The sequence below is a fragment of the Mesoplodon mirus genome, assembly GCF_964341445.2.
Source record: "Mesoplodon mirus genome assembly, chromosome: X".
In the NCBI taxonomy this organism is placed as follows: domain Eukaryota; kingdom Metazoa; phylum Chordata; class Mammalia; order Artiodactyla; family Ziphiidae; genus Mesoplodon; species Mesoplodon mirus.
The window spans coordinates 59766105-59791711 of record NC_138981.1 but is presented as its reverse complement, the minus strand read 5'-3'; the positions used below and the strand labels follow the sequence as shown (position 1 = coordinate 59791711).

At 39.9% G+C, this 25607-nt stretch overlaps 1 pseudogene across 1 annotated transcript; it reads right to left on the bottom strand.

Moving 5' to 3' along the window:
- Positions 1–514: 514 nt before the first annotated feature.
- LOC309796203 (sprouty-related, EVH1 domain-containing protein 2-like) lies at positions 515–4277 on the bottom strand (annotated as a pseudogene). The gene is made up of 2 exons: positions 3090–4277; positions 515–573 (listed from the first exon to the last, which is right to left on the bottom strand). The product of its transcript is annotated as a sprouty-related, EVH1 domain-containing protein 2-like (transcript).
- Between the last annotated feature and the right edge of the window lie 21330 nt (positions 4278–25607).

Below are 25607 nucleotides of genomic sequence, written 5' to 3'. Positions count from 1 at the left end.
TTGGTGGGTTTAACTCACCCCAGATAGTCAGAAACCAGATAGACAGGGAAGATAGGAAGGAAGGCTTGGTCCACAGAAACTGAAACGGCTCAACATTATAGTCAACTTAGTGCCGCTTGGCCCAACCTTAAGCCCTTCTAATCTCTTCTGTTCCTATCCCTGAAACCTTTATGACTCTGGCCTTTGTGTTCTTTTCTAGGTGACCAGGGTGATATTTAAAAGAAGACAGGAAGCTATAGTAACATGCAAAGCAGATTTGGAATTAGGGAGTGTTCTCCTTGGCTCCAGGTTCCAGACTTCAATTGTTTCATTCAACTTAAATTTTATGAGTACTTACTTAGGCCAGGTATTTGGTGAGACTTTGAGATAAGGATTTGCGTAAGATTTAGTCCCTGTCCAGGAAGAGTTCATAATTTGGTGGGGAACACACAAATATGAACAAATAATTGCCATATTATAAAGTGCAAGTACTAGAATAGAGGTGCTATGGGGAGCACTGTCAGTAAAAAAATCCTCAGCCAGTCTGGTTTTGGGGCCAGACCCAGTCGACTCCTGTTGGTTTCTGGAGCCAATCTGGAAAAAAGAAACTCAGGTGGAGTCTGCAAGCTCATAATGCAAAGGCTGTGGAGCTGGGAAGGGGTAGTGGCTTGCCCACCACCTCCAGAGGCAGCGGGAGGGGGGCGGCTCAAGGAGCTCAGTGGGTGCCTTCACCTGTTTGCTTATTGCTCCTGAGGACCATCAGGGTCTCCTTCATTTCCCTCTATGGATACCAGAGCTGTTGGAAGGTAAGCTGAGGCATATTAAAATTTGGGGGAGTTTGAGTAAAAACGAATTTGAATTGGGCAGCGCCAAACTGGAGGTGGTTGGGGTCGCTCTAACTATAGGAGGTGGGGGGAGAGACTTCTGTGGAGAAAAGGCAGAAGCAAAGTAAGGAAATTATTGATTGGTTATTACTTAAAGTCTAGTTGGCTGTGTGTGATTGGTTGTCCTTATCGCTGTGATTTTGAAACCTTGAGGCATTTATAGGCTTAGATTCTGGCCTGCTTACATAGGCCACCATGGCATTAGAGCCACATCAGTCTAATGGCCTCCTTATTTAATTAATTTAACAACATATATATAAATATTTAGACATGTCTCTGTATTAAGCTAAACATGAGTTCATACTAATGTCTCCAATTCATATCTATTACCCTGTGGATCATTTTAGCTTCTTCCCTTTGCTTATCTGTACCCTCCCACTCCAACAGTAAGAAAACTGGCTCCTATAATCCGCCATCAGGTACTTAATTGTTCAATTCCAGTCTACATGTATAGTGGTTTCAGAATTGCTAGCCTGTACCCTCAGGGGAGACAACTTTATCAACCAGAATAGAGTGCTTATGTACAGTCCCTTTTGCTTATATTCTTAGACACAACTCATTTACAAAGTTACTTAGGTTTGCACCTTTGCCCCCACCCACTTCAGGAAGGTTCTTTCAAACATTTGTAAAACAGATTCTTTTTTCATATTCTGCATTCTGACCTTGTATCTCTTGATCTCCTAAATGATTTTTTATTTTAGTTACATATATTAAGTTTTACTCTTTGTGCTATAAAGTTCTATGGCTTTTGAAAAACGTGTAAAGCATCCACCATTACAGTATCATAGAGAATAGTTTCACTGTCCAGAAATATTCCCCTGTGCTTCATCTATTCAACCCTCCTCCTCTTCTCCAAATTCCTGTAAACCAGTGATGTTTTTACTGTCACTATAGTTTTGCCTCTTCTAGAACGTCATATAAATGGAATTATACAGTATGTAGTCTTTTCAGACTGGCTTCTTTCACCTAGAAATATATATTTATGATTCATCCATGTTTTTGCATGGGTTGATAGTCCATTCCCTTTTATCCCTCAATAGTATCCCATTATTTGGATGTACCACAGTTTGTTTATTTAGTCACTTACTGGGGAACATCTTGGTTCCTTCTAGTAATTATGAATAAAGCTGCTATAAACATTCACATCCAAAAAAAAAAGATCCTCATAGAAGAAATATTTGAGCTGAATATTGAAGGAAAAGGAAGAGTTTACTAAGGAGAATGAGTGAGAACAGCATGAGAAAGGGCAGAGAGGGATGAAAGAACATGGCACGTTTGGGGGCCATCAGAAAGTTTTCCCTAATTGAAATGGTACATTTATGATGACAAAGTTGGAAAGGTAGGATGGGACTAGATCATAAAGATTCATGGAGTGTGGACTTTATCCTTATAGACCAATGTTTTCCAACTTCACTTATTCATATTCTACCTTCACCATTTTAATTTCTTAAATCTAGGCAATAAAATCTTTGAAATCATTAGTTTAATATATTTTCTTATGAATATTAAAATAAAAAGTATGCCTATTAAAATAAAAATGTATTCATTTGTCTCCCAACAGTGGTACACTATAACTGTTTAGAAAGATAATTCTGAGAGTGTTATATGAGAGAGAGTGGATGGAGGAGTCAAACGGGATTATTTTAAAGGCTATTGAAATACCGAGAGATGATGAAGTTCTGAACTAAAAAAAGCCTTATTGGCAGGGATGGTAAAGAGGGGAAGGACTTTAAAAGAGATTTAGGAACTAGAATAGACAGGATTTATTAATTAGAGGAAGGTAAGGATATTTATGAACTAAAATCTGGATTTGGTGACTAATTAAGTGGAAGGGTGGAAGATTACAGAAAAGGAAAGATCTAGAATTACTTGCAGGTCTCTTGTCTTGGAAGTGAATGATGGTACCAGTTAACCCAAGCAGAGAACAAGAGCAAAATTAGGTTTGAGGGAAAAAATTTCCCTCGAAAATTTATTTAATTGAAAATTTATTTTAAGTTACAAATACAATATGTTCTCACTGTAACAAGTGAAATAAAAAATGCAAGAAGATAAAGTTAAAAATCTCCCCTTTCATATCCCCCTCCCCTCCCCTTGTAACACTGAGGGTACCAATTTGTGCAGTCTTTCACACCTTCTTCATGTGTGTGTATTTATGCACACAAATATGATTATTTTTTATAAAAATGAGGTCATATTCTCTCTCCCTCCCTCTCCCCCCTCCCCCACCTCCCTCTCTCTCCGCTTTGTGCTTCCCTCCACAGCACCTGCACATCACTCCGCAGCAGTAGCAGGCCCGAAGGGGTAGGTAACAGCAAGAACAGGGGCCAAGAAACACAAGTCAGTAAGAGCCATCCACCGGAGGCAAAACTCGTAGCTAGTATCGCACAGGCACAGGTCTGTATAGTCTCCCTCGGGTCCGACATACAGGGATAGAGCATGCTATCCTCACCACATACAGCTCACCGCTTGAAGCAAAGTTCTCACGGAGTCAGGCGCGTCCTGACAGTGGCCCCTCCAGTTTTCCTCATGGTTGAAAGCATCCTGGCAGTACGCGCACCACCCACTCGGAGCGCTCCCTGTCCTCCTTCCACCACCGGGACTGGCCCCGGAATGAATGTGTCTTGATCACGCTGGCCCCACGCTGATGCCAAAGTCTGAGGAGTCCTCATGGGGGTAATTGTAGTCGTGCTTAAGGACCTTGTCCTTGGCAAAGCGCAGGTACGAGCCCACGTCTTCCAAGGGGTTCAGGTATTTGTCCCTCGCCGGCGCCGGTAGTCCTCGTAGTGTGCATCATCCAGGTCTTCTCCCTGGGTTGATGTGCACGATCTCCTAGTCGTCCAGGAAGCTCACCTGGCAGTAGGGCCTTGCCATCAGCTGTTCCAGGTGATAATGGTCTGTGGGGTATGGGTCGTGGAGGTGACCCAGGGTATAAATCCTCTGGTGCTCACAGGATGTGAGGGAGGAGATTGTCCGAATAAGTTGTTCCTTCTTCTGAGACGAATTATTGATAGAACTGTCTGTAGCTGTTGTAAAAACGTCATTGCAAAGCTCAGCTTCGCTACGGATGGTGGAAGATGATGTTGAGCTTCCTATAAGGTCTTCGATTGCTTTCCTCACTCAAGGCTTCAGACAGTAAGTCAAAACTTACTATTGTTGACCTTCCAATGATGAAAGGTTGGGTTGGCTTTGGTGTAGACCAATTCCTTTCTTAAATAGCATTCCAATACCACCAGTGTGTCTTTCTGTCGTTCACCATGGATGAGAAAGCCGATTTGTCATCCGGGTGCATGACCTTACTGATCCCACCTTCCTTCCTGTGGAAACCATCCCCCGGCTGGAGTCATCTGAGGTCATAACCACAGCCTTGACATGCATAATATAGCTGTCCTCACCTGCATGTGTTTCTTTGGTCATTTTCCTGTTCACCTACATACCTGTCCTGTGGCGGTGGGCAGCCTTCATTTTCCTGTCTGCTCCCCCTCCCCCTTATTCACATCTTGGAGATGGCCTGATTTGGTTCGGGGGTGGGGTTGCTAGAGCAAGGCAAGGCGACTGAAGTGCCTGGGCAGGGGTGCATAGGCAAGGTGGCGGGGGCTGGGACTGAGCACCCTGGGGCCAGGGGGTGGAGGCCGGCAGGGGCTCTGGGGACTTGGGAGCGGGTAGAGCGGAGAAGGGAGTGATTTGGGTGGGAAAACAAATGTGCCACTGAGAGCTGGGGAGTGCTGAGAGAAGAAGGAGAGGGCCAGCTGCCGGAGGGGGCTCAGTCCCAGGTTGCCCCCTCCCCCACCCAGGCCAGACCAATCACGGTTTTGGGGGAGCTGCACCTGCGAGGCACTGCAAGGTACCCCACTGAGCTACATCTCTCCACTCCACCGATTTACTCCATATTGGATTCTTACCATCGTCAAGAGGAGGAGCTTCCCTTTACTTTTCTTTTTTTTTTAACATCTTTATTGGAGTATAATTGCTTTACATTGCTGTGTTAGTTACTGCTGTATAACAAAGTGAGTCAGCTATATGTATATGTATATCCCCATATCCCCTCCCTCTTGTGTCTCCCTCCCACCCTCCCTATCCCACCCCTCTAGGTGGTCACAGAGCACCGAGCTGATCTCCCTGTGCTATGCGGCTGCTTCCCACTAGCTATCTATTTTACATTTGGTAGTATTTTAAAGTCCATGCCACTCTCTCACTTCGTCCCAGCTTACCCTTCCCCCTCCCCCTAAGTCCATTCTCTACGTCTGCGTCTTTATTCTTGTCCTGCCCCTAGGTTCTTCAGAAAACCTTTTTTTTTTTGATTCCATATATATATGTTAGCATACGGTATTTGTTTTTCTCTTTCTGACTTACTTCACTCTGTATGACAGACTCTAGGTCCATCCACCTCATGACAAATAACTCAATTTCGTTTCTTTTTATGGCTGATTAATATTCCATTGTATATATGTGCCACATCTTCTTTATCCATTCATCTGTTGATGGACACTTAGGTTGCTTCCATATCCTGGCTATAGTAAATAGAGCTGCAATGAACATTTTGGTACATGACTCTTTTTGAATTATGGTTTTCTCAGGGTTAATGCCCAGTAGTGGGATTGCTGTGTCATATGGTAGTTCTATTTTTAGTTTTTTAAGTGACCTCCATACTGTTCTCTATAGTGGTTGTATCAATTTACATTCCCACCAACAGTGCAAGAGGCATTCCTTTTCTCCAAACCCTCTCCAGCATTTATTGTTTGTAGATTTTTTGATGATGGCCATTCTGACTGGTGTGAGGTGATACCTCGTTGTAGTTTTGATTTGCATTTCTTTAATGGTTAGTGACGTTGAGCATCCTTTCATGTGTTTGTTGGCAATCTGTATATCTTCTTTGGAGAAATGTCTGTTTAGGTCTTCTGCCCATTTTTGGATTGGGATGTTTGCTTTTTTGTTATTGAGCTGCATATGCTGCTTGTAAATTTTGGGGATTAATCCTTTGTCAGTTGCTTCATTTGCAGTTATTTTCTCCCATTCTGAGGGTTGTCTTTTTGTCTTGTTTATAGCCAAAGCAATCTTGAGAAAGAAAAATAGAGCTGGAGGAATCAGGCTCCCTGACTTCTGACTATACTACAAATCTACAGTAATCAAGACAGTATGGTACTGGCACAAAAACAGAAATATAGATCAATGGAACAGGATAGAAAACCCAGAGATAAACCCACACACATATGGTCACCTTATCTTTGACAAAGGAGGCAAGAATATACAATGGAGAAAAGACAGCCTCTTCAATAAGTGGTGCTGGGAAAAGTGGACAGCTACATGTAAAAGAATGAAATTAGAACACTCCCTAACACCATACACAAAAATAAACTTAAAATGTATTAGAGATCTAAATGTAAGGCCAGACACTATAAAACTCTTAGAGGAAAACATAGGCCGAACACTCTGACATAAATCACAGCAAGATCCTTTTTGACCCACCTCCTAGAGAAACAGAAATAAAAACAAAAGTAAACAAATGGGACCTAATGAAACCCTTTTCTTTCTTTTTTTTTTTTTTTTTTTTTTTTGCCATACGCGGGCCTCTCACTGTTGTGGCCTCTCACTGTTGTGGCCTCTCCCGTTGCGGAGCACAGGCTCCGGACGCGCAGGCTCAGCGGCCATGGCTCACGGGCCTAGCCGCTCGGTGGCATGTGGGATCTTCCCCGGCCGGGGCACGAACCCGTGTCCCCTGCATCGGCAGGCGGACTCTCAACCACTGCGCCACCAGGGAAACCCGAAACCCTTTTCTTATAAGGACACAAGTCATATTATATTAGGGTCCACCCTGATGAGTTCAACTTTACTTGACTACATCTGCAAAGACACTTGCTATAGACTGAATCTTCCTATTCCCCCAAAATTCATATGTTGAAATCCGATTTCTAATGTGATGGTATTTGGAGGTGGGGGGCCTTGGGGTTGAATAAATTGTGAGGGTAGAGTCCTCATGAATGAGAATTACTGCCCTTTCAAAAGAGACCCCAGAGAGCTCCCTTTGCCCTTTCTGCCATGTGAGAATACAAAAAGTCAGCAGTCTGCAACCTGGAAGAGGGCTCTCCCCAGAATTCAACCATGCTGGCACCCTGATCTCAAACTTCCAGTCACTAGAACTGTGAGAAATAAATTTCTGTTATTTATAAGCTACCCACTCTGTAGTACTTTGTTATAGAAGCCTGAACTAAGACAGCCCTATTTCCAAATAAGGCCACATTCACAGATACGGGTATTAGGACTTCAACATATCTTTTTATGGGATACAATTCAACCTATAATAGTAATTTTTGATATGTTAAGGCTTGAGTCTGCCATTTTATTATTTCTTTTCTGTTTGTTTCCTCTGCTTCCTGTTCTTCTTTCTCTTTTTTTGCTTTCTTGTGCTTCCTTGAACATTTTTAAGGATTCTATCTTGATTTATTTATAGTATTTTGGGGCACACTGCTTTGTATATTTTCTTAGTTGTTGCTCTAGGAATTATAATATAAATATGTAACTTATAAAAGTCTATTGATATTGGTATTTTACTACTTCAAGTGCAGTAGAGAGACCTTACTTTCATTTAGATCCCTTTACCGTATCCACTTTAAAAATGTATAATTGTCTTAAGTATTTCCTCTACATATACTGAGACACCACATCAGACGGTGTCATAATTTTAGCTTTAACCATCAAACACGGTTTCTTAAGAGGATAGTATACCCTTATTATTTTTTTTTTAAATTTTATTTATTTTTGGCTGTACTGGGTGATACCCTTATTTTTGCCCATTCTGATGTTCTTTCCTTTCTAAAGTTCCAGGCCTCCTTCTTTTATCATTTCCTTTCTGTTTAGAGAACTTCCTTTAGCTGTTCTTTAAGGGCAGGTTTGTTAGCAACAAATTCTCTCAGTTTTCCTTTGTATCAGGGATAGTTTTACCAGACATAGAATTTGTGGTTGACAGGATTTTTTCTGAATAATTATTTTTTAGAACAGTTCTAGGTTTACAGAAAAATTGAGAAGATAGTACGGAGAGCTTCTGTATACCCCACATTCAATTTCCCCTATTGTTAACATCTTATATTAGTACATTAGTATGGTACATTTGTTACAATTAATGAAGTAATATTGATACCTTATTATTAAAGTTTATACTTCATCCAAATTTCCTTTGTTTCAACCTAATGTCCTTTATCTGTTTCAGAGCCATCCAGGATACCACATTACATTTAGTCATCATGTCTTCTTAGGCTCCTCTTGGCTGTGACAGTTTCTCAGATTTGTACTGCTTTTGATGACCTTGATAGTTTTGAGGATCACTAGACAGCTGTTTTATAGAATATCCTCTGCTGGAATTTGTCTGATGCATAACAAAACTGGAGTTATGGGTTTTGGGGAGGAAGACCACAGAGGTGAAGTACCATTTTCATTGCATCATATCAAGGGTACATAATATCAAAATGACTTATCACTTTAGATATTCACCTTGAGCACCTGGCTGAGGTGGTGTTTGTCAGGTTTCTCCACAGTAAATTTACTCTTCTATCCCCCTTCCCATATTGTACTCTTGGAAGTCACTGTGTGCACCCAAACTTGAGTAGAGTTTTGCTCTATCTCCTTGAGAGCAAACTATCTACATAAATTATTTAGAATTTTGATTGGGAGATTTGCCTCTTTTCCCCCATATATGTATGTATGTGTGTATGAATAAATGTATGTTTGTATGTATGTATTTATCCATCCAATCAGTCAATCATTATATCAGTATAGACTCATGGGTATTTATTTTATACTTTGGATTATAATACAATACTACTTTTTTGTGTCGCTCAAATTGTTCTAGCTTTGGCCATTGGGAGCTCTTTTAGTTGGCTCCTGTGTCCCTTTGACATACCCCTATCATTGTGGTTATTTTTCCTTTTGAGCACTTTCTTACTTTCTGGCTCTACAAGATGTTCTAGGCTCATCTTATGTGTTTCCTGCCCTAATCTGACAGTTCTGCTCTTTCTGTGCTTGAAAAATTTTGTGCCACTATCTTCTGGCCTGCATGGTTTCAGGTGAGGAGTCTGTTATCATTCAAATTGATGTCCACTTATAAGTAGAGCGTCGTTTTTCTTTGGCTGACTTCAGGATTTTTTCTGTCTTTCATTTTCAGAAGTTCAATTATGATGTGTCTTAGCATGGATTTCTTTGTAATTCATCCTTTCTAATAGCTGCATACTATTCTATATGTGGAGATATCACAATTGAAATGTATGCTACAGACATATAATCACTAATACAAAAATATACATATAAAGAATATTTATTGCAGCATTATTGTTAGTGGCAAAAAATGTTCCCATCTTAGACTGTAAGATCAAAGAGAGTGTGTTATTAATTGCGGGGATGTCCTCAGTGCTGTGGGCTGAGGGAATCATATTCCTCAGTTGATAGCATATTGTCATCATTGGCTCATGCAAGATTCCTCCCTTGTTTGTATGTTTTCTTTTAGCCCCGTTCTCCACTCCCATCCCCTCTTCACCCCTCAGGCAACCATTCCTTAATGTATATCCTTTTGTTTGAATATATTCTTATAAAATGCAATTTGTTATTTTGTGTGTGTATTATTTTAATTTAAATAAATCATATTGTGTTAGACATTCCAATGTTTTTTTTTCACTCTGCACACTGTTGTAGAAGCCATTCCAATCAGATGCTTGGGATGAACACAAACACACTACTGTATAGAAGATATATAACCAGCAAGGAACTACTGTATAGCACAGGGAACTGTACTCAATATTCTGTGATAACCTATATGAGAAAAGAATCTAAAAAAGAATGAATATATGTATATGTATAACTGAATCACTTTGCCATACACTTGAAACTAATACAACATTGTAAATCAACTATACTCCAATAAAATAAAAAACAAAGAAAAAAAAAGCATCTAAGGCATTCCCTCTAACTGCCGTATAGTACTCCAAGGTATATGTCTACCATATTTTCCCTATCAGCTTCTCCAGTGATGGACAAGCAGATTACCTCCACCTTCCTGTTAACACAAACAACAATGTGATGAGCATACTCATACATGCACCTTATGGACCTGTGTGGCAATTTCTTTGGCATATAAGAGATATGTATATACATGTATTTCATATTTTAATAGATATTGCCAGATTACTTTCCTGAAAGGTTACAGTAAGTCTTACTTCTACCAGAGGTGTATGAGAGTCCCTGTTATCCCTAATCTTTGCCAATATTGGATGTTATCATTCTTGTGAATTTTTGCCAGCCTTGGTGAGAAACATTGCATTTATTGCTTTAATTTGCATTTTCCTGATTACTAGGTGAGATTGGGCATCTTCTCATATGTTTCTGGCAACTTGAATTTCTTCTGTAAATTGCCTTGTTTAGAACTGAATTCTGAATGTGTTGAGTTTGTCATCTAGGAGCATCTAGATGACCTGTCTAGTAGGCAACTCAGAATATGAGTCTGTAGTTCCAAAGAGAATTAGAGTTGGGAGATAGCAAATTGAGAGTTGACAGTTTATAGATGAGAGCCAAAATCATCTAAATGGGATCTAAATGATAGGGTCATTCTTGAAAACAGTGTAAAGTGAGGAAAGAGCTGAACAGAACCCCTGCAAATACATTTAAGCAGCAGATAGAGTCAGGAAGAATGTGAGAAGGAAAAGTCACAGAGGAGGGAGAGAAGCAGGAGAGAGTGATGCCAGGGAAGCCAAGGGAGGAGAGATCGTCAAAGAAAAGGATGTGATCAGCCATGTCCAAGGCTACAGAGAGGCCCAGTGAGATTAGGACTGAAAAGTATCCGTTAGATTTGCAATTAGGGCATTATTTGTCACCTTAGTGAATGTAGTTCCAATAATATGGTGAGGTCAGAAACCAGATTGCAGGGGTTGAGAAGAGACTCAGAGGTAAGGAAGTAGATATAGTGAGAAATAGATGATCCTTTAAAGAAGTTCAGACCTAAAGGGAAGGAGAGGGGTAGCAGTTAGAGGGATTATAAGGTTTGGGGAGAGCTTCATTTGTTTTAAGAAAAGATACTTGATCATTTGTACAGGCTGAGAGAAGGAGAGGTTAGAAGCAAGAGGAAGAGAGATTTTCTAAAATGTCCAAAGTGGAACTCCTGATTTCCCTTCCAAGTTTGCTTCCCAAAACTTTCCAATCTCAGTAAATGGCACCACTATCACTTAGTTTCTCAACCCCCAAACCTGGATATGATGCTTGAGTCCTCCCTTTCATCCCTTTCTCTCATTCCATTTCATGAACAAATGGGAATGCTGGGAGAGCACCTAAATTTTCTAATATTCCAATAACCTTACCTGGCTCATTGAAGCCCTCCCAGAGCAGGATGTAGGAGCCACGCAGGTCAGGGTCAGAAAGAGGGTGAGCTTGCTTTTTATTTCCTGACCACGTTCAAGGGTAATAGTCAATTTTGAGAACAGAGCAGATGCTAGCCTCTTTAGATATTAAGAACAATACTTTCGCTTCAATGCTGTGTTTAAAATTCATGGTGAGAAGCATCAGCAAAATAGCACAAACTTGTGATGTAACTCCTCTTCATAATAGGTATTAATTCTGCTCTTCCTTCTAGTTCTCTGGCAAGATAGAGAGAGGATTCGGCTCCTGTCTAATAATGAAAGAGAAGGACATGGGTAGGGGCTGAGTGTGAAGGAAATTAGCCTATGTTTGAAAATCTACTCTGGGCCTTAGAACTCACTAGACTTAAATCCTTAACAGCAAGGAGTGTGTCTGTACCCTCAACACCCGGCACATAGTGTCGGTGCTCAATAAGTGTTTTAACCTAAAGAGCTAAATTACCTCATTTAATCCCGGCAATAACCCTATGAGGTAAATACTTTTACCCACATTATATAGATTTGGATACAAAGGCTTAGAGAATCTAGTAGCCTGCTCATTATGGGAATGTGCATGTATAAATTGTGGTGCAGTGAAAACGCAGGTCTGTGGTTTGGGGTAAGGGGATGAGGCTGTGGCAAAGAGGGTAGCTCTTTCTGGGCACTGACCTGTTTTAGAGCAGGGTTTCTCAGCCTTGAAATTTGATACTTGCAGCTGGGTAATTCTTTGTTGTGGGGGGCTGTCCTATGCATGTAAGATGTTCACTAGTATCTCTGGTCTCTACCCACTAGATGTCAGTAGCACACCCTCCCACCCCACCACATGGTGTAAGTCAAAAATGTCTCCAGACATTGTGGACAGTTAAAATCACCCCTGGTTGAGAATCACTGCTTTAGAGGCTCACAGAGCAGGGCTGGTGCTGCCCAGGAGCCTCTTTATACTCAAAGAGAGGGACTCTTCCCCAGTCTTTTCTCCCTACAAAGTCAGTGGTAGAGAAGCTGAAATGAATACAAGTTGACGTTGGCCAGTTCTAAGTCATAGACCTTTTCTGTGCCCTTTATTCTCCTTCCTCTCTTGTATATTTCTGTTTTTCCCTTCCTTGGGTCCCCCAACCCCGCCCCAGCCCTTTCTCCCATTTAGGCTAAAGTTATGCTTTGTATGAGAACTGCACCCCATGGGCACTAGAGTAGCAGTCACTCAGGGTGTTTTTGAACTTTCTGGTAAAATCCAGGCCCTTTCTGCTAACAAACTTTACTCCAGTCCCTGAGGCTGGTTGGCTCTCTCCCCCATGGTCTCCTTTGTCACATGGAGATACCAGTCATATTTGTGAGATTCCATCCATTATTAACAAAATGGTGGAGTCAGATCTATCAGAATCCAAGGCCCGTGCTCTTACCTTTACCCCTGTGGTTTTCAAACTTTAGCATGGGTCAGAATTACTTGGAAGTCATGTTGCCAGATTTTGAAAAAATAATAAAAACCAAACAAACAAACAAGACGCCCATTAAATTTTAATTTGAATATAATTATGTACCAAATATTGCAAATATTTATAGGAAAAAAATATTTGTTGTTTATCTGAAATTCAAAATTAACTGGGCCATTTTGTATTTTATCTGGTAACCTTGCCTAGAAGGCTTATTAAAACACAGCTTGGGCTTCCCTGGTGGAGCAGTGGTTAGGAATCCAACTGCCAATGCAGGGGACACGGGTTTGAGCCCTGGTCTGGGAAGATCCCACATGCCGCAGAGCAACTAAGCCCGTGCGCCACAACTACCAAGCCTGTGCTCTACAGCCCATGAGCCACAAATGCTGAATCTGCGTGCCACAGCTACTGAAGCCCGTGAGCCTAGAACCCGTGCTCGGCAATAAGAGAAGCCACTGCAATGAGAAGCCCGCGCACGCAACAAAGAGTAACCCCCGCTCACCACAACTAGAGAAAGCCTGTGTGAAGCAACGAAGACCCAACACAGCCAAAAATAAATAAATAAAAATTTAAAAAAACACAGCTTGCTGGGCCTCACTTCCCAGAGATTTTGAATCTGTAGGCCTGGATGGGGCCTGAGAATTTATGCATGCTGGTCTAGAGACCACTTTTGAGATCCATGGCACATAGGTTAAATGGTGAAAGATAAGAATGTTTCTGTGAAGCTTTTCCCTTTGATCCTCACATCCCACCAAAGCAGAAGGGAAGAAATGGCTAAAGCTTAAAGCAGGGTTCTACTTTTTTTTTTTTAACTACTGAACCACCTGATCAGAAATCCATTTGTGAGGGTATATGAATTTTTATTGATAACAATAGTCTGCTAGCTATTCAAAACTATGAATTTTGAACAATAATACAACAACATTCTAAAAGTGAGATTAGGAAACTTTATTCATACCATTTACCAAAGCCAAGTGTTAGTCATTGCTCAATTTTGATTACGTCAATGAGGATGCTTCGTTTTATAAACTGATTCCTGAGAACTATGTGATTATCACAGTCTTTAAAATTTTTTTCTTTAATCACTGCTTTCGCTAATCACAGAAGTAATGTGTGCTCATTAACTTTTAAACAAACAACCTAGAAAGTTGTGACTTTGAAAGAAAAATTCTCTATAATCCTAGTCCCAAGAGATAAGCTCTGTTAACTATTTGCTGTACATTTATAGGGGCCCTTTGCATAGTGCTGATATGTATGATTTTATTTATTTTTTAACAAAAATTAAATCATTATGAACTCATGGATTTGAATATATTTGATATCTCGGACACACCTTGCACATTTCCTGCCCCAAACCTGGAATCAGCCACTTCTCCAAAAAGCCCTGGTTCCTTTTTAGTGGGAAATGGTATTTCAAGGCCACAGTCTAGATACTAGCGGTGCTCATAGGTGCAGGGCTGGTCACTATTTCTAAGCCTTTTAAGAAAAAATGCCTCATGAGTTCACACAGATACTTTAATTCAAAGTCAGGCCTACAGGATTTTAGTTAACTCCTGTGTTATATTTGAATCTCCTTTCTTTCAAACTTGAGAATCTCGGTTCCCAAAGATATAGGGAATAATAGAATATCACATAATTACTCATTTGCTTTGTCCCACTGACATACACAACTGTCTCAGAATAACAGTATTAATACTACCACCACCAATATGATTACAAAAGCAATTAAACATTTATTTTGCATATCATCTCTCCATTTTCTCCCCTTCTGTAGCAATTATATTCTATGCTCTTACTTAGAACGTTCATTGAATCTTAGTGTGTGTGTGTGTTTATTATATTTATTTAATGCTCACTACCAGTCCTTATGTCAACGTCTTTCTAGTTATTTTGGTTTTCTGAAGTTCATTCTCTAGTAGATTCCTCAGATAGGGTTCATAGGACCAATCTTTCCTGAGTGATTACATGTTGATAATAGTTCGTAGGCTCTAATCTAGAAAGTCAGTGTATTTGTTAGCTAGGGCTGCCGTAACAAAATATCACAGACTGGGTGAATTAAACAACAGAAATTTATTTTCTCACTGTTCTGAAGGCTAGAAGTCCAAAACCTAGGTGTTGGCAAGTTTGATTCCATCTCAGGCCTTTCTCCTTGGCTTGCAGATGGTCAACTCCTCAATGTGTCCTTGCATAATCTTTTCTATGTGCAGGTACATTACTGGTATCTCTCTTTGTGTCCAAATTTCCTCTTATGAGGACAGTGGGATTGAATTACGGCCCACTCTGATTGCCCCATTTTAACTTAATCACCTTGAAAAGCCCTGCCTCCAAATATAGTTCACATTCTGAGATACTGGGCTTCAACATAAGAACACTGAGAGGGGACACAAGTCAGCCCACACCAGTCAATTTGGCTGGATATAAACTCTTTACCTCACATTTTCTTTCCATGTATATCTTGAATATGTAAATTAATTTTCTTCTGGCATAAACCATTGCTGTCAATACATCTGATGACTGGCTGATTTTCTTTCCCTTGTTCTCTTTACTTGGATACGTAAGATTTTTTTCCTTAAAGTCCAGTAATTATACTACGATATGATCATTTTGGGTTAATTTTCTCAGTTACACAAATTCCCTTCTTTTTTTTTTGTGGTACGCGGGCCTCTCACTGTTGTGGCCTCTCCCGTTGTGGAGCACAGGCTCCGCACGTGCAGGCTCAGCGGCCATGGCTCACGGGCCTAGCCGCTCCGTGGCATGTGGCATCTTCCTGGACTGGGGCACGAACCTGTGTCCCCTGCATTGGCAGGCGGACTCTCAACCACTGCGCCACCAGGGAAGCCCCACAAATTACCTTCTTAAATGTTGTTTCAAGTGTGTCAAAAGTTATTTCAAGAAAACTTTCCTATGGTCTTTATTATTCATTCTTTTTCCCTTGCTTTGGTTTTCTTTATGTATGTTGGATTTTCTTTAACTATCTTCTGAATTTGTCACTTTTCCTCAAATTCTTTCTATCTCTCTTTTCTTTTTAGTTTAAATTTTTTTCCTCTTTTCATTTTCTTTTTCTCTTAAGGCATTGTGTGTTGAGTTTATTCACTCTCGTGCTCCTTCTAGTTTAGAATTCATTTCTGATTTTTTCTTTTATTTCCAATTCTTTCCTTATTTCTATTACCTAACTTTGAAGTTTTTCTAATTCTGCATTATGTTGTTCTTCCACATCTCGTATCATTTTCTTAATGTCTTTTTACTTGTTTTAAAATAGTAGGTTATAGTTTTCATATTTTGTCATTTATCTGCCATGGTTTTATTGTCAAGGGATGTTATTAGCCTTATTTTTTCCATTATAATAAATATAACCTTGATCCTTTTCTGTTGCTCATTTTTACATGAAAAGATTTTTTTTTTAATTTTACAAGAATGTTGGATTTAGAGTAGATTTTTAAATTCATGGCTTTTGAGCTCCCTCTTCTGTTGCTTTTGTGTAATATTAAAACAAATGATATCATGGTGCTGCTCCCCTCTCCTATTTTCATCTGGACCTTCTGTTGCTGCACTGCCTAGTTTGGATTCTACTCCCAGAAGTTTCTCCTCAGTGTGGGCTTTGTCCTAGGATGGAGCTTTAGCTGGTTAGTTTTGAGAGTTCATGGGGCTCACACTACTCCAGGCCCAGATTGTTCCAGCCTCTTTAGGTCTTACCACTGCTCTGCTATAAGCATATGCAAAATCTCTCCCAGTTTTAGCTGCTGTCCTTAAATTGTCCCTCTGAGCTTTCCACTGAGTAACTTTGGCTATTTAGGGATTCTCTGGTCTTTTAGATGCCCCCTTGCTTCCCTCTGCTTCCTTTTGCTGAAACCCACATGTGTCTTATAGGTGCTGGTAATTTGTCCCCTTTCCTCATATTTTGAGGTTCATGGGGGTATCTTGTTACCTAGTTTTGTTGCAGATATTGTCTATATGTTTTGGGTTTTGCTGTCCTATTTTTTCTTTTTATAGAGGAACTTGGGGCAATTGAAAAACTATGCCACCTTACCACCTTCCAAGAATCACCCTGTCCCTTGTTTTTTTTTAAAATTCATTTATTTTTGGCTGCTTTGGGTCTTCGTTGCTGTGCGCGGGCTTTCTCTAGTTGCGGAGCGAGCAGGGGCTACTCTTTGTTGCAGTGTGCGGGCTTCTCATTGTGGTGGCTGCTCTTTGTTGTGGAGCACAGGCTCTAGGCATGTGGGCTGCAGTAGTTGTGACACGTGGGCTCAGTAGTTGTGGCTCGCGGACTCTAGAGCGCAGGCTTGGTAGTTGTGGCGCACGGGCTTAGTTGCTCTGCAGCATGTGGGATCTTCCCAGACCTTGGCTCGAACCCGTGTCCCCTGCATTGGCAGGTGGATTCTTAACCACTGTGCCACCAGAGAAGTCCCTCCATTAAGTTTTAATTGCAATTATTATATCTCTCATTTTTACAAGTTTTTAAAGTTTTTTTTTTTTTTTTTTTTTTGCGGTATGCGGGCCTCTCACTGTTGTGGCCTCTCCCATTGCGGAGCACAGGCTCCGGACGCGCAGGCTCAGTGGCCATGGCTCACAGGCCCAGCCGCTCCGTGGCATGTGGGATCTTCCCAGACCGGGGCACGAACCCGCGTCCCCTGCATCGGCAGGCGGACTCTCAACCACTGCGCCACCACGGAAGCCCAAGTTTTTAAAGTTTTTAATCAACTTTCTGAAATATTATTTACATAAAATAAAATATAATACAGTGTACCTATCTTACACAAATAGTTTGATGAGCTTTGGCAAATAAATACACCTGTGTAACTACCACCACTGTCAAGAGAGAACATTTTTATCATCCCAGAAAGTTCCCTTGTGCTCCTTCCCAGTCAATCCTTCTCACTCATGGCACCAGACAACCATTTATTTGCTTCCTGTTACTATAGATTTGCCTTTTCCAGAATGGCATATAAGTGGAATCAACAGTATGTATACTTTTTTGTGTCTGGACTCTTGCTCAGTATAATGTTTTTGAGATTCGTTCATGTTGTTGCCTGTATCAATAGTTTGTTCCTTTTTAATGCTAAGTATATTCCTTTGTATGGATATGCCACTGTTTATTCATTTATTCTCCTGTTGGTGGATTGGTAATGTTTGACTTTTATGAATAAAGCTGCTATGAGTATTCTTATACATGTCTTCTGATGGATATATACATTTATTTCTGTTGAATGTTTACCTAAGAAGAATTGCTGAGTTGTAAAGTAAATGCATGTTTAGCTTTATTAGATACTACCAAATAGTTCTCCAAAGTGATTATACCAATTTACACTGCCATTAGTAATTATCAGTAATTATCCCTCCACATTCTTGTCAAAATTGGTATTTTCAATATTTAAAAAATAGGCTTTCTTGTGAGAGAGGTGTGTTTTACTCATTTCTGAGAGTGAGCTTCTCATTTTCCTCAGGAAGTTATTTGTGGGAGTTTTTTGAGGAGTAGGGTAAAAGAACATTCTTTCAGAAAGTTTCTGTGTTTGCTTCTGCTAGGCACTTATGAGAAATGGTCTGGGACTATGTAAACTAAATGAAGGTTTTCTGGGGTTTTTTGACCACCAGATAGTGTGTATTTGAGCTATAAACTTGAGCAAGGACCAGCTTATTGTTCAATTTCTCAAGGACATGATTCTCCCCTCTATTATATTCAGAGCCAAGGCAGTCTTTTCTTTTCAGTCCCCCAGAGCTGGGGAAGTGGGGTTTGGTGAGGTTACTTTCTAGTTTGCCCTTATTTAAGGTTGTGGCCCTTTCAGGATCCAGCTAAAACCCAGGGGTACAAGAAGAAGACCTTTTTTAGACTCCCCACCTTGGAGGGACCTAGGAGTCCACAAATGTTTTACCTGAAGGTCACCAGGTTTTGCAAATGCTCCCAGGGCAAAGCAGCTTCAGTGCATCACATGTCTATATGGGTTCCGTTTTATCTTATTAATTCCTTTTTATCTTACCAGTTCTTTGATGCTTTTAATAAGGTGCTTTATGTTTTATCCAGTCTCTTAAGGGGTTTTCTGTGGGAGGTTTTGTTCAGATACCTAGTCCACCATATAACCAGGAATGCTTCATATTTCTGTTATTATTCTCCTGTACAGTTTTGTTTGTTTTTCCTGGACTCTCTAATTGCCTTTTATATTTTCTTTTTGAGGAAAGAGATCACTTTTTCTCATCATTAATATTTTCTAGCTTCTTAATTTATCCATCACTTGGAATCAATTTCATTCTTCTTGAAGACATTCTTTCTGTAGCACTCTGGTTTCTCATTCTAAATTGGACTGATTGCTTTCCAGGCCTACTTCCCAGTTGTCATCCTAGAGGGTTTTTGTCACTGGATTCATGAGTTAAGTCTCCTATTTCTTGTTTCCCATGTCTTTTTCTTTCTGGGATTTACCCTGGTTTTGTTGAAGTACATCTTAGAGTAACAAAATAAGAAAGGCTGTGCAGGAGTTATTCTTTTGAGTCTTTACATTTCTGAAAATATCTTTTTGTACTCATACTTGATTGGTGATTTGGCTAGGTTTTAAATTCTAGGTTCAGAATAATTTTCCCTCAGAATTTTAGAGAGTTATTCTAACATCCAGTGTTGCTAATGAGAAACCTGATCTTTGTTTCTTTACAGGAAACCTGCTTTTTCCTTCTGGAAGCATTTATAATTTTCTCTATTTCTGATGGTATAAAATGATATAGTGTCTAAGTATGGGTCTTTTTTCCCCTTTGGTCTTAGTAGGCCCTTAAAATCTCTTCTCTGAATTATCTGTTTCCTCCGGGGTTAATTCTGCTTGCTTCTCTTGGCCTTTCTTTTCATAATGCTGTTTTTCTTCATATGTCTGATGGTCTTTGATTGTCTCTTCATATTTATAAATGAAAGAATAGGCAGTTGATATAGGTTTTTCTACTTTATGTATGTAGATCCATTTTCTCACTAGTTCTCTCCTCTAAATAAGGGATTGGACTAGACATCTTTGTAACTGGTCAGGGCTTGTGACTAGCAGCCTTCTCTTTAGACTTGTGTTTGGAAGTTGCCTTTAGGCGGGGGGACCCCAAATGCCAGATTAAGAAGCGTTTTCATTTGCACTGGAGCACCAAAACCTATACTACCCTTTAGTTTTCTCCAGGTGTTTATTCTATTTCTACTGAGTCCTCGTCTTCTTTTATTTTTCTTTTTGTTTCTCTCTTTTCTTTCTTCCTTTCTCTCTTTCCTTGCTTTCTTTTGTTCATTCATTCTTTCTTTTTCTTCCTTTTTTTTCTTTTTTTGCTGGGAGGTAAAGATTGGGTGAAATATGCTGAATGTGGGGATGATGGGTGGGGAGATCATGGGGAACCAATGCGGACATTTGTTTCATAGACAGGCTTTCAATTCACCCCATAGTTTTCAGACTCCCTTCTTAGTTTGACCTTGAATACTTGCCAGCTCTGAAATAGGAGCCTTTCTGGGATTCTGCCAGGTACATTGGCTTGTTCCATTCTGTTTCATCAGTTGACACATTTCCAATCTTCCAGAAATTTGTTAAGCCCATTTTTTTCACTGTTAAGGCCTTATTCCTTTATTATCATTTTAATGGATGTCAAAAGGGAAGAGATAAGCACACATCTTTACTCAGATATCTTCAATTAGAACTCTCTTATTTTTATAATGGCTTCATGGTAGACCTTTGTGTAGATATAATATTGTTTATTAAAGGTCCAATTGATTGGCATTTGGGTTCTTTCCAGTTTTTCACTATTCAGACAGTGCTGCAGTAGACATCCTTTGTACATACATCTTTGGGCACCCGTGCAAGTATTTCTGTAGGATAAATTCATAAAGTAAATTTGGTAGATATCGCCAAATTGTACTCTTAAAACATAGACCCAGGGCCTCCCTGGTGGCGCAGTGGTTGAGAGTCCGCCTGCCGATGCAGGGGATACGGGTTCGTGCCCCGGTCTGGGAGGATCCCATATGCCGCGGAGCGGCTGGGCCCGTGAGCCATGGCCGCTGGGCCTGCGCATCCGGAGCCTGTGCTCCGCAACGGGGGAGGCCACAACAGTGAGAGGCCCGCATACCGAAAAAAAAAAAAAAAACATAGACCCACATCACACTCCAACTATCAGTGAATGAGAGTATCTTCCCCCCACATCTTCACAACGCTATTTGTCATTTATCATTTTCCATTTTTTGCCACTCAAATGGGCAGAAGTCTGCTCTCTCATTGTTTTAATTTTTATTTCTTAAATATGAGTGAGGTTGAGCATTTTTTCAGATGTATTGGTCATTAACCAATTTCTTCTGTGAATTGCCTGTTGATGTCTCCTTCGCCCATATTGTTTGTCTTTTTTGAGTTGATTTGTACGAGTTCTTTTTATATTATGCATCACAATTCTGACTCTGGATTTACATAATTAATAAGTTTGGGATGTGCAGAGTGAAACAAAAGCTTAAAAATAAAAAGCCTTTAGTGTGGTAATGTACATTGTGAAAAAGTGAATTTAGTGTGCAACATTTCCCAAACTAATCTGATCACAGAACTATTTTTTTTCTTGGAGTATCTTAAGAAACTAATTTTGAGGGACCAGTTTGGGAACTGCTGTCTTATCTAGCACTTAAGCTCAATGAGAGTGAAGACAATGTCTACCTTATTCACCACTGTATATCCAGCGTCCAGTGCCTGGCACGTAGTAAACTCTAAGTAAATATTTCTTGAATAAATGAATGAATACATTTTTTTTTTTTTTTTTTTTTTTTTTTTTTTTTTGCGGTACGCGGGCCTCTCACTGTTGTGGCCTCGCCCGTTGCGGAGCACAGGCTCCGGACGCACAGGCCCAGCAGCCATAGCTCACGGGCCCAGCTGCTCTGCAGCATGTGGGATCTTCCCGGACCAGGGCACGAACCCGTGTCCCCTGCATTGGCAGGCGGACTCTCAACCACTGCGCCACCAGGGAAGCCTGAATACATTTTTTTTTTTTTTTTTTTTTTTTTTTTTTTTTTTTTTTTGCGGTATGCGGGCCTCTCACTGTTGTGGCCTCTCCCGTTGCGGAGCACAGGCTCCGGACGCGCAGGCCCAGCGGCCATGGCTCACGGGCCCAGCCGCTCCGCGGCATATGGGATCCTCCCAGACCGGGGCACGAACCCGTATCCCCTGCATCGGCAGGCGGACTCTCAACCACTGCGCCACCAGGGAGGCCCTGAATACATTTTTTAATGCCCAATAATTGAGCTTTTTTTTTTACACCTACTAGTATGGTACTCTAATTCAAGATGTAGAACTTATATTTCATCTAATCTGAAACAACCTTGACTATAAGACATACCCTTGTTTTATGCACCACTAAGAAAGAAAAAAATTGCACCTTGCGCTACACCAGAAAGTAACACAACATTGTAAATCAACTATACTTCAATAAAAAATTAAATAAACAAAAAAGAAAAAAAAATACGGCCAAATAAATTATAACACAATACTATTTTAGCTTTTATAATTTATACTTTATAATTATTGAGAGCGTTCTTTAAGACTTGTTTAGAAATGGATTTTTATCATCTATAACTCTTGTACATATGTTACAAAGAACCCTGAAATGAAAATTGGTTAAGGTATTTCTAAAACCTGTTCACATTTGGAATCTGAGTCTTCTGAATTACTTTTTGGCTCAGTCAATATGTTCTGGATTTTCCTCACAATACTATTGTTTGTCATTAAGGACATTGGCAATGCAGTATTTCTGGTGGGGTGAAAGAAGTATTCTACTTTTGTCCGGGGTTTTCTTCCACGTTGCTGACAACCATTCTGCAAGTTTTGATGCTGGTACTTTCTCGATCTTACCAGAAGGTGTCAGGCAATGACAATTATATCACAACTGCTGCCGGGCCAACAGCAATCGTGACATTCCATTACTTATAAACTGCATGCCAATTTCAGAAATGTTAAAAACATGAAGAAATGTACATTTTTGAATCGATGAAATGCTATTAGATATTATCACTGTGCCCTTCCTGAATTCTGCATTTCTCCTTAGTTCAATTTATTTTTCTCTTTTCCTTTATAGCTCTGCTTTTAAAAAGGGCAGTCTGTATTTATTGTCTTCCTTTCCTCCCCTTTCATTCACCCTTTAATCTACTACATTCTAACCCCCATCACTCCAGTGGTGGTCTGCTTTCAGTCCTTATGCAGATTCATTCACCAACCAGTGAATGCTTATAGTCTGTTTGGGAAGATAACAGTAGTATGGAGCAAATCACAGAATCTTAGAGCTAGAAGGTTTCCTAATTCTGAGCTTTTCTTATGTGGCAAACCATCACATATTTGACTGTTGTTCGTGGCTCCTTTCCCATCTGCCCATTTTAGATTCATTTTTTTAAGTTCAGTAGTTCTAGCTTCTTTAGCCAGTCCTCATATGACAAGGTTTCCAGAAAACTTCCCATCTTGGTTGGACTTACATGTAGCTGGCAGAGCCCTCCTCAGATGTGGAGCCCCAAGTGAAATGCACAAAGCCCCCAAAGGAACCACAGTGACCTAGCAATCCTTTTACTATTACTGGCTAGCTTTTGCTCCCATTCCCCATAGATGCTGTTTCAAACCTTCCCTCACCTCTCTTCTCAGGTTGCCTGCTCTGTCTCCATTCCCTCCCATTTTGAAATTCTTGCCTCCCCTTAATAAAGAAAACTGAAGCCAGATACCAGCTCTTCTACTTCAAAATATAGTTACAAAATTTGTGCTCAGCCTTTCCTGTTTACCTCCCTTTGTGAAAAGCCAATAATCTTCTGCCTGTGCTCAGCATCCTATATCCTCCCATCTCTACAGGGTCCTAACTTGGCCAATATTATTCCTTCTCTTTCTTATCTCTTAAACTTTTTTTATCTTCATCACAGATTTTTGCCCTCAGCTAGTAAACATGCTTTAGGATCTACTGTATTGTGAGAAAAATGTATACTTCATTAATTCTATATCCAGCTTTAGTTAACTTTATTTTCTTCCTTTTTTCATAAACTTAACTTAAAATTTTTATTAATATTTCTTTTTTTTAAGATTTTTTTGATGTTGACCATTTTTAAAGTTTCTACTGATCTTGTTACAATATTGCCTCCACTTTTTTTAACCTTTCGGTTTTCTAGCCACAAGGCATGTGGGATCCCAGCTCCCTGACCAGAGGTTGAACCTGCACCCCGCCCCCCCCCACCCCGCCCCCTGCCACACTGGAAGACAAAGTCCCAACCAATGAACCACCAGGGAAGTCCCTATTAATATTTCTTTTTTGGTTCAAGATTCAAAAGTTATAAAAGGTCATACCAGGAAAAATTTCCCTCCCATTCCCATCCCAGTGGGAACCAGGGTTTTCAGCTTCTGTATACACACCCTTTGCAGCCCAGCCCTAATGCCCTAAGGCAGTGGTCCCCAAACTTTTTGTCACCATGGACCGGTTTCATGCAAGACAATTTTTCTACAGACCAGGGGTGGGGATGGTTTCGGGATGATTCAAGTGCATTACATTTATTGTGCACTTTATTTCTATTATTATTACATTGTAATATATAATGAAATAATTATACAACTCACCATTATGCTGACAGGAGTTGGAGCTCAGGCGGTAATGCGAGCAATGGGGAGCAGCTGTAAATACAGATGAAGCTTCGCTCGCTCACCTGCCGCTCATTTCCTGCTGTGCAGCCTGGTTCCTAACAGGCCAAGGACTGATACCGGTCCATGGACCAGGGATTGGGGACCCCTGCCCTAAGGCATCCATTGTATGTAATGAATAAACTTATCACCCATGCATCTAGAATGGCATTAGTTATGTACAGTTCTTGGGAAAATTAAGAAAATATTCACACAAATAATGTTCTATAGGGCTTTAATCTCTGAAACCCAGTTGAGAAAAGCAATAAACTATGTATATAACAACAACTGTGTATATATATATATATATTATATATATATATAATATATATATAATTTTTCTTCTTTTTTAGAGAAATGATGTAATCTTATATGCTGTCTTACATCTTTATTCACTTAACCATATATATTGGAGATCTATGTATGTATCTACATCTATTCTATCTATTAGATAGATATATATGTTTGTATACATCCACAAACCTAAAGATCTCCCTCATTAAAAAAAAATTCACCTGTATATTTTTTAAAAAGCTTTATTGAGCTATAATTCATGTACCATACAATTCACCTATTTAAATGGGTTTTAGTATATTCACAGAGTTTAGCAGTCATTCCTCATTCCTCTCAGCCCTTCCAGCCCCTGGCAGCCACTAATCTATTTTCCATATCTATAAATGTGCCTATTGTAGATATTTCATATAAATGGAATCATACAGTGTATGCTCTTTTGTGACTGTCTTCTTCCTCTTAGCATACAGTTTTCAAGGTTAATGTTATAGCATGTGGCAGTGCTTCATTTGTTTTTCTTTCTTTTAGTATTTTTTTTAGTACTTCATTTCTTTATAATGAGAAATAATATTTGACTATATGGACATACCACATTTTATTTTTCCATTCATCAATTGATAGACATTTGTTTCTATTTTTTGGCTATTATAAATAATGCTGCTATCAATATTTGTGTACAAGTTTTTTTTGTGGACATATGTTTTCATTTCTCTTGGGTATATATCTAGGTGTACATTTGCTGGGTCATATAGTAATTCTATGTTTAACCTTTGGAGAAATTGCCAAGACTGTTTTCCACAGAGACTGCACCATTTTACATTCCCACCAGCAATGTATGAGGCTTCCAATTAATCTACATCTTCACCAATACTTGTTATTATCTGTCTTTTTGATCATCCTAATGGGTGTGAAGTGGTATCTTGTGGTTTGTTTTTTTTTTCAGGGATTGAACCCACGGCCCCTGCAGTGGAAGTGTGGAGTCTTAACCACCGGACCGCCAGGGAAGTCCCCTTATTGTGTGTGTGTGTGTTTTTAATAAATTTATTTTAT